Below are 8,325 nucleotides of genomic sequence, written 5' to 3' on the forward strand. Positions count from 1 at the left end.
GTAAAAGAAATAATTTCTAATTTCCACAAATTTCTTGAATCTCTTTACATGAAATATCAAGATAAGTCAACTTTATAGAGACAGAAAGCAGGTTAGTGCAAATCTGAAGTTGGAGAGAGAAGGCTGCTGAATCTGGGGAGAGAAGACTAATGAGTATAGAGTTTCTTTTTGGGGGCGATGAAAATATTCTAAAATTAGATTATCATTATGATTGCATAATTCTGTTAGTAAATTAAAAATTGTTGAATTATACACTTAAATGGCTAACTTTTGTGTTATGCAAGTGATACATTAATAAAACTAATTTTTAAAATTATGAAACATTGCAATTAATAGACCAATATCGGATTATAAAGTAAGTTTTAATAACTTTAAAAATATTTTATTCTGTTTTGTATTATGCAATATATTTTACAGTAAATGATGTATATGTAATGCATATATACAATTTAAAGATGCATTAAAAAAACAGCTTAAGAAATCAAATATCAGCAACATAGATATTTTCCTGGGCCCTTCCCTGGACACTTGCCTTTATTCCCACTCCAGAGGTAAGAGCAAACTATAATTACTATTATTCACTCCCTTGAGTGTCTTTAAAAGTTCACCACATGTATGACTCTTAAAATAATTTGATCTGGCTTTCTCTAACTTTGAACTTTAGGTGAAATGAAAGAGTATAGGTTTTATTATTACTAGATTCTTTCAAAAAAATGTGTTTTGTGATTTATTTCTATTGATGCTTAGAGCATAGTTATTTATTTATTTAATTGATATTTAATAATTATACATATTTTGGGGGTACCTGTGATTTTGATACCTGTACACAATATGTAATGATCCAATCAGGGCAATCGAGGTATCCATCAACTCAAACACTTATTTCTTTCTTTGTGTTGGGAACATTACAAATCTAGCTATTTTGAAATATATAATAAATTATTGTTAGCTATAATTTTCCTATTGCACTACTGAATGCTAGAACTTATTCCTTCTACCATTGATTTACACCATTCTATTTAATGTGTATGTCAAAATGTACTTACAGTCTACTTCTCATGCATATTTGAGTGGTTTCCAGTACTACAATATAAAGAAAATGCTTCTTTACATATGCACACAAACAGTATATGCACATATGTGTATATGGATGTTTGCATGTTATACAATGCTCTAGTTGTTTAAAAATAAAATTAAGATAAATTTTCTGAACTAAATATTTTTAATATGATTTGTAACACTTAGAAATGTTTGTAACATTTCAATTTGAATGCTATATTGCCATCAGACATACCTTCTCTCTATTTAAATTGTATACAATTTGTAGTGAAAAAACATTGTCACATGCTTAAAATATTCTAAGAATACTTGGACATTTTCCAATGACTGGACTGATTTTAAATGAATTTCATTTAAATAAAATTAATTTAAAATTATTTACTTACTGTTCTAGCCACATGACAAGTGCTGCATAGCCTCAAGTGCCTAGTGACTACCATACTGACAATGTTGTTCTAGACACACCAGAGATTCTCCATTCTAATAGAAGTTAACAGGAGAGCACCTAGAAAGTAGGTGGTTGGCATTCAGGAAAACTTAACCATGGCAATGAACCAGGAACTGATAATTCCGGTTCATTGAAGGGTCAGTGTGATTAATCATACTTTTTCTTATGTCCTGACCTCTTTCTTCTCTAATCTTTATTTCATTTTCTTTATTTCAGAAAAAAATGTAGCTCCTTCGATATTTTCCCAACTTTAAAACTCTCAATGTGCTATGACATATTGCTCAACTTATTATGATTACCTATTTTCAATGTCTGTGTGCAACATAAACAAAAACAAAACACTAAAAAATTATTTGCAAAAGACCATGTAACTTCTTTTAGTTTATATTCAGTAGCAGAAAATAATGATTATTTAATAAAATACCCTAAATTAACACATTATAAGCATTAATAAGTTTAGTGACTATGAATTTCTCTCATACATTTCCGCAAAGATGTAATGTAAAGAACTATTACCTTTCCTTTCTTCAAAAAGAAACTGCTTGTGTTCAACTAAAAATTAATACTTATGAAGTCATAAATCAAGTAATTTAGAATGGTATAATGCTTCCTGAAACCTACTTTTCTACTTTTAAAAATATACCTCTCTAATTCCTGAGAAATCTTGGGAAAAATCATAATGTTCTAACACGTTCAGAATTTTAAATAGTTTTGATAGAGACAGAATACAAACCTGTCAATATTAATTGCCTTTATTTTAGAAGTAAACAGACTACTTAAAATTTATTATAGGTACAATTTTCTCTTTGCCAGAGAGCATTTGATCTTGTATCTAACTTGTATCCATATTCTATATATATTTTTTTGATAGAGGAATAGAGATTTTAAACTTTCTTAAATATGAAAATTTAGCACATTGGAGTTAAATAGAGGCCAGGTATGGTGGCTTATGCCTGTAATCCCTTAGCTTTAAGAAGCCAAGATAGCAGGATTACTTGAGGTCAGGAGTTCGAGACCAGTCTGGGGAACAGCAAATAACTTTAAATTAATTTTATTTAAATTTAATTCATTTAAAATCAGTCCAGTCATTGGAAAATGTCTAAGTATTCTTAAAATATTTTAAGTATGTGACAGTGTTTTTCATTCATCTCTACAAAGTATTTAAAAAATAACCAGACATGGTGGCAAACACCTGTAGTCCTTGCTACTCAAGAGACTGAGGCAGGAGGATTGTTGAGGCTGGGAGTTGGAGGTTGCAGTGAGCTATGATTATGCCACTGCACTCCAGCTTAGGAGACAGAGCAAGCCCCTAACTCCAAATAAATGAATAAATAAATATCAAGGAGAAATATCACAGAAGCTAAATCACTTATTTTGGATAAATTTCAGAAAAACAATGTTTTATAGGTGTATGAATCTCTATTCTTTTTCTTTTCTTGCATAATGGCATATATTAAATGTTTACATTATATCCAAAATTGTTAAACATCTGGAAAGTAGTAACCCCTAAACATCACTGGTAGGAATAAATTTAATAACACCTTCAGAAAGACAATATGACAATATACACTAAATGTTTGTTTGTTTTTTACTTTTTCCACAACTTGATTTAGATATTTTAAAATTACTTATGTTTTAAATTGACACATAATAATTTTACATATTTATGAAATATATAGTGATTTTTCAATTCAACACAATGTATACTGATCAAATCAGGATAATTATCCTATTCATCATGTCTAACATTTATTATTTTTTGCATTGGGAACATTACAAATTATCTCTTCCAGCTATTTGAAAATATATAATAAGTTGTTGTTAACTATAGACATCCTACAGTGCTATAGAACATGAGAGCTTATTCATCCAGTCTACCTGCAATTTTTATCCTTTAACCATCATCCTTCCCTATCCCCCTGCCACTTTCCAGCCTCTAGTAACCACTATTCTACTCTCTGCCTCTAGAAGTGGATCTCTATTCTTTTTCCACTCTATCTTATCATCAGTCCATCAGAATTTCTCTGACATGAAAAAGAGAATAATAAAAGTACACAAGGCATAGCTAACAGGATATGACAGTGGGTAATCTCAAATGTAATATTTGAAGAAGGCAATTCTCCAAAATTGGAATTTAAAGCTATATGGGCAAGCTGTTACTACCATGCTTCTGTAAATACTCCTACTAAACTTCATGAAATGTACATTGTTGTAATGACATGTAGGGTGAGAAGGCATTAAATTGGAAGACATTAAACGATGTTGAAATGGAACTCTTGGTCAAAACAGTAATTAAAGTGAGATTTCCTTGGCCATCGTATTTCTTATTCCTACTAATACCCAACAATGCTCCTACTGGTTCCAACTCATACTACAATCAGGCTTTTCTTTTCTATATTACTCTGTACTCCATCAAAGTAAGATAATAAATGAAAGAACAGTTCTTGAGAGCAAAATCATGTTCTAATGGCATCTTTGATTTTGTGTTTTAAAAAGTCAGACTATTTTCAAAATTGCAGAAACATAATGTAGCCTGTTCCTTTTTTTCACGCTAAGATTTCGCATGTGAAGAACTCTTCAATTACTTAATAAAATTTATATTTAGTAAAGGGGTCTTCATTTTTAATTAAGAGTCCATAATATGGTAACTTTATATTAATTTTTAGTGATTTTAAGTACATTTTATTGAAAATTTTACTTGCTATATGTGTTTTGGTTCATAATTCTCATTTATATTATTTGTCTTTTGCTGTCTTGCTCTCTTCTAAATAAAAACTCTTACGAACTTCTTTTCTAAATGATTATAATTAAAATTAATAATATAAATAACAGGATGTAAATCAAAAGGTAATATTCTGAATTTGACATTTTAATAATCCTACAACATACCTAGCTTTCAACCTTTTCTTAGTTCAAAAATAAGTCTCCTGACTTGCTTATTCAAATACTAAAATTTATTGCTAATTGATGGATTTAATTAGGAAATTGATACCTGCATTTTTGTCCTAGTTCTAAGGCTTATGTAAAGAGAGACTAATAACGTTTTAAAGCATCGTTTTTGTAAAATAATCTTTTTTTTAAAAAAAATCAATTTAAAAATATACTCTATAATACTTGAACCAGCACAGAATTTCACTGTACTTTTTGGATTTGTGAAAAGGTTCACTGATGCCCATTGCCTACTCTATTGACTCCAGCTATTTGCCTTTCTTCACTCACCCTGAGATTTATCTCATCAACTGCACATGTGTTTATGAGATGGTCTTTTTTGCTTGTTGATTCTCTGACATTTTTGTCATTTGCTTTGTCTCCAGACCCTGGCCAGATTTTGCGTTTAATTTTCTCAAAGGGAATGTTTAATCTTTGGTTTTGAAATTTTAAATATATTAAACAAAAAAAATATTTCATTTTGGTTCACTGGCAAAGATAATCACCCCAATTTTGTAGCTAAGACACTCAAAGAAGTAACAATCGTTATTAAAATGTTTTAAAAAATCAGAAACTTGATAAAACATGACTAAGATATATGTAAAAGATATATCATGCATATATCATTTCCTAAATAAGATTTTATTTTTCAGTCCTCTTGTGAGATTAAGTACTATTTGTGATTAGATATAATTAGTTTAGAGATTACATATAATTTGAACATTAGTAAAGATGAAAACAGTTTATCATGTAGCATATATTTATTGCCAAATATACATATCCTTTATATGTAGAAATTCTATGTAAAACTTATGTGAAATTCATACAAATAAAGAGTTTTAGTATATAATATATATTAATGACTATGCATAGTGGTAAAATGACAAAAGAATAACAGAAAAACTTATCCTATCTATATTTTTGTCCTACTTCTACCAAGATAACCTATCATTTTTATCCTGGTTCCACTTACATAACCAATCCTAGTTCCACTTAGTGTTTTCTTTGTTGATGTTTTTGTTTGTTGGTTTTGTCCACTGGGTCCATTGCTTGAATCTTAAGTTCTATTTTTCATGCAATCTACACAACTTGATTTTCTCACTCTTGATAGCAGGGGTCATGCCAGCCTTTACTGTATTTTTCATGGCTCCCTGCATAAATCTTGGTTCATCAAATGCAGTTACAAAACACATATCAAATCAGAAGATGAATATCTTCATAGGCACCTATAATGTATTTACATTTGCAGATAACAATTGCATTTCACAGGTGTTATGTAAAATATTTGTAAAGTTCTTAAACATATAATGATGTAAAAATGCTAGCCACCAGAAGATGGTGATCATTGCCATTTTATTAAGTAATGACAGAGGTCTATATTGTATAATTTTTAAATTTTATTTGGCAATATTTTAAACTTGTCTTTTAATATGACTTTTTTATTACTATAACTAAGAACTCATTATTGGCTTTATATTTTCTTATTGAATGTGTTAGTACTTGTCATTTAAATCAAACCTCATTGACAAAATTACCTATTAAAGATTGGAAATTGTCTAGCAAAATTAACAAACACCTCATGGGAAAGTAGTAAAAATCGATGATGGTGCCTCAATTTAATTATAACATTTAGTTATAAATTATTTTGCTTTTTTGCTTTTGTCTGTGGTACTCTGAAATCCTTCAATATTTTTAACTAAAGTATATCAAAGAACAAAGCATCAGTTCTCAAGGAGAATTCTTCCAGTTTTTGCCCATTCAGTATCATGTTGGCTGTGGGTTTATCATAGATGTCTCTTATTACTTTGAAGTATGTTCCTTTGATGTGTAGTTTCTTGAGGGTTATCATAAAAGACATTGGATTTTATAGAAAGATTTTTCTGCATCTATTGAGATGATGGAATCAACCTAGGTGCCCATCAACAATGGATTTGACAAAGAAAATTTGATACATGTATAGCATGGAATACCATGCAGCCATTAAAAAGAAAGAAGCAATGTTCTTTGCAGCAATATGGATGCAGCTAGAGGCCATTATCCTAGGAAAATTAACACAAGGATGGAAAGCCAAATACTCTATGTTCTCACGTATAAGTTGGAGCAAAAACATCAGTATTCATGGACATGAAGATGTCAACAGTAGACTCTGGGGACTACTATAGGGGATAGGGAGGAAGGAGGGAAATGGTTGAAAAACTAACTGATAGGTCTTTGCTCAGTAGCTAGGTGACAGTATCATTCATACCCCCAATATCAGCCTCATTCAAGATACCCAGGTAAAAAACCTGCACATGTGCTGCCTGAATCTAAAATAAAAGTTGAAAAAGAAAAGAAAAAGAATAATATAAAGGAGTACTATTCACTAAATATTTCCAGCTCTCTACTTCCCAAATTGTGTAAAAAATGGAAAACTAATATATATTCAAAGGAAATAAAATTAATGTCTTGAAGAGAGATGTGTATCCTCATGTTCATTGTGCCATTATTCACAATAGCCAAGATATGGAAATGACCTGTTTATCAACCAATAATGGATTAAAGAAACGTGGTGTCTATTTGTGTGCATATTTTTATGCATGCACAATGGAATATATTCTGCCATAAAAAAAGTGGGAAATCCTACCGTTGGTGAAAACATGAATGAGCCTAGAGGGCATTATGAGAAGTGCAATAAGCCAGAAACAAAAAGACAAGTATTGTATTATCTTACTTATTTGTGGAAACTAAAGAATCAAATTCATAGAAACAGAGTAGAATAGTGCTTACTAGGGGATTGCAGGTGGGGAATAACAAGAGACATTGGTAAAAGAGTATAAAGTTTCACCTATAAGTTCTGGGTTCTAAGATATGGTATGTGTGGTGATGAATATATTAATTTAATTGTGGCAATCGCTACACTATATATATATATATATATGTATATCAAATTATGTTGTACACCTTGAATATATACATATTTATTAATTAGATATATTTTTAAGTGTAAAAAACAAAACACCTTTAAGGCAATTTCACACAAAGAATGATTCCTATAATTCTTCTAAAACTAACAAAAAAACGCTATAATATTAGTGTAAAGTGGTTGCTTTACCTCTCATGATGTCAGGTTCAATAAACAGTCCAAAACAACATAAAGACCTTTAAATACAAAATAATACAAATAACTTCATATAACCTGTTAATTTAATTCATTGATACCTGAAAGAGATTGTAATATTGCATGTATGTATTGTAAATATCCGTTATCAATGGTGATGCAAACTTCTAATGTCTTTATATTATAAGAAAAAAATGAGGCTAATTCAGAGAATGGTAAAAAAGGAAAGTAAATAGCCCTAATTAATGAATAATATAGAAACTTATTAAAGAGTAACACAAATAAGGATTCTTATTCCTTTTTAGCATACATATAAATTAATTTGAGATAAATTCAAATAAACATTTCTTAAATGTAAGACAAAAACACTAATGATATACAAGGTAAACTCTTGGTACCTTTTAATTCAGGCCATGGATTGAATTATTATAAAGCAGTAGAATTGCTTGGAATGAATGAAAATAAAATGATAATCTGAGTATCCATGGTGATATCCTCTAAAACAGAATGTTGCACAGGAATTCTGTTAGTGCATACTGCCTAGATCTCCCGTGATGAGAAATGTCTTCCATGTAAGGAAAGTGTGGGTTTCTTTGCTGCTCAAAACATATTTTAAGGTTGTATTAAAAATTACCTCAGACCTTAACACCTTTACTTTATGTTTTACTAATCTAAATAGTATATGGCCTTAATGGGAGCTAATGGAATGATCAAATCCTTTAGGGATAATTTACATATTATTAATAATAAAGTATGAAACAAAAGTAAAATTCTTTATAGTTGCATATTAGAT

General features: G+C 29.7%; 1 long non-coding RNA gene across 1 annotated transcript; it reads right to left on the bottom strand.

Annotated features, from left to right (window-relative positions):
- Positions 1 to 1,046: 1,046 nt before the first annotated feature.
- LOC108522138 (uncharacterized) lies at positions 1,047 to 8,008 on the bottom strand. The gene is made up of 3 exons (XR_001883381.1): positions 7,931 to 8,008; positions 7,527 to 7,573; positions 1,047 to 1,083 (listed from the first exon to the last, which is right to left on the bottom strand). It is a non-coding gene; the product is annotated as an uncharacterized LOC108522138 (long non-coding RNA).
- Positions 8,009 to 8,325: the final 317 nt, after the last annotated feature.

The sequence above is a fragment of the Rhinopithecus bieti genome, unplaced genomic scaffold (assembly GCF_001698545.2).
Source record: "Rhinopithecus bieti isolate Rb0 unplaced genomic scaffold, ASM169854v2 scaffold_57391, whole genome shotgun sequence".
Taxonomy (NCBI): Eukaryota; Metazoa; Chordata; class Mammalia; order Primates; family Cercopithecidae; genus Rhinopithecus; species Rhinopithecus bieti.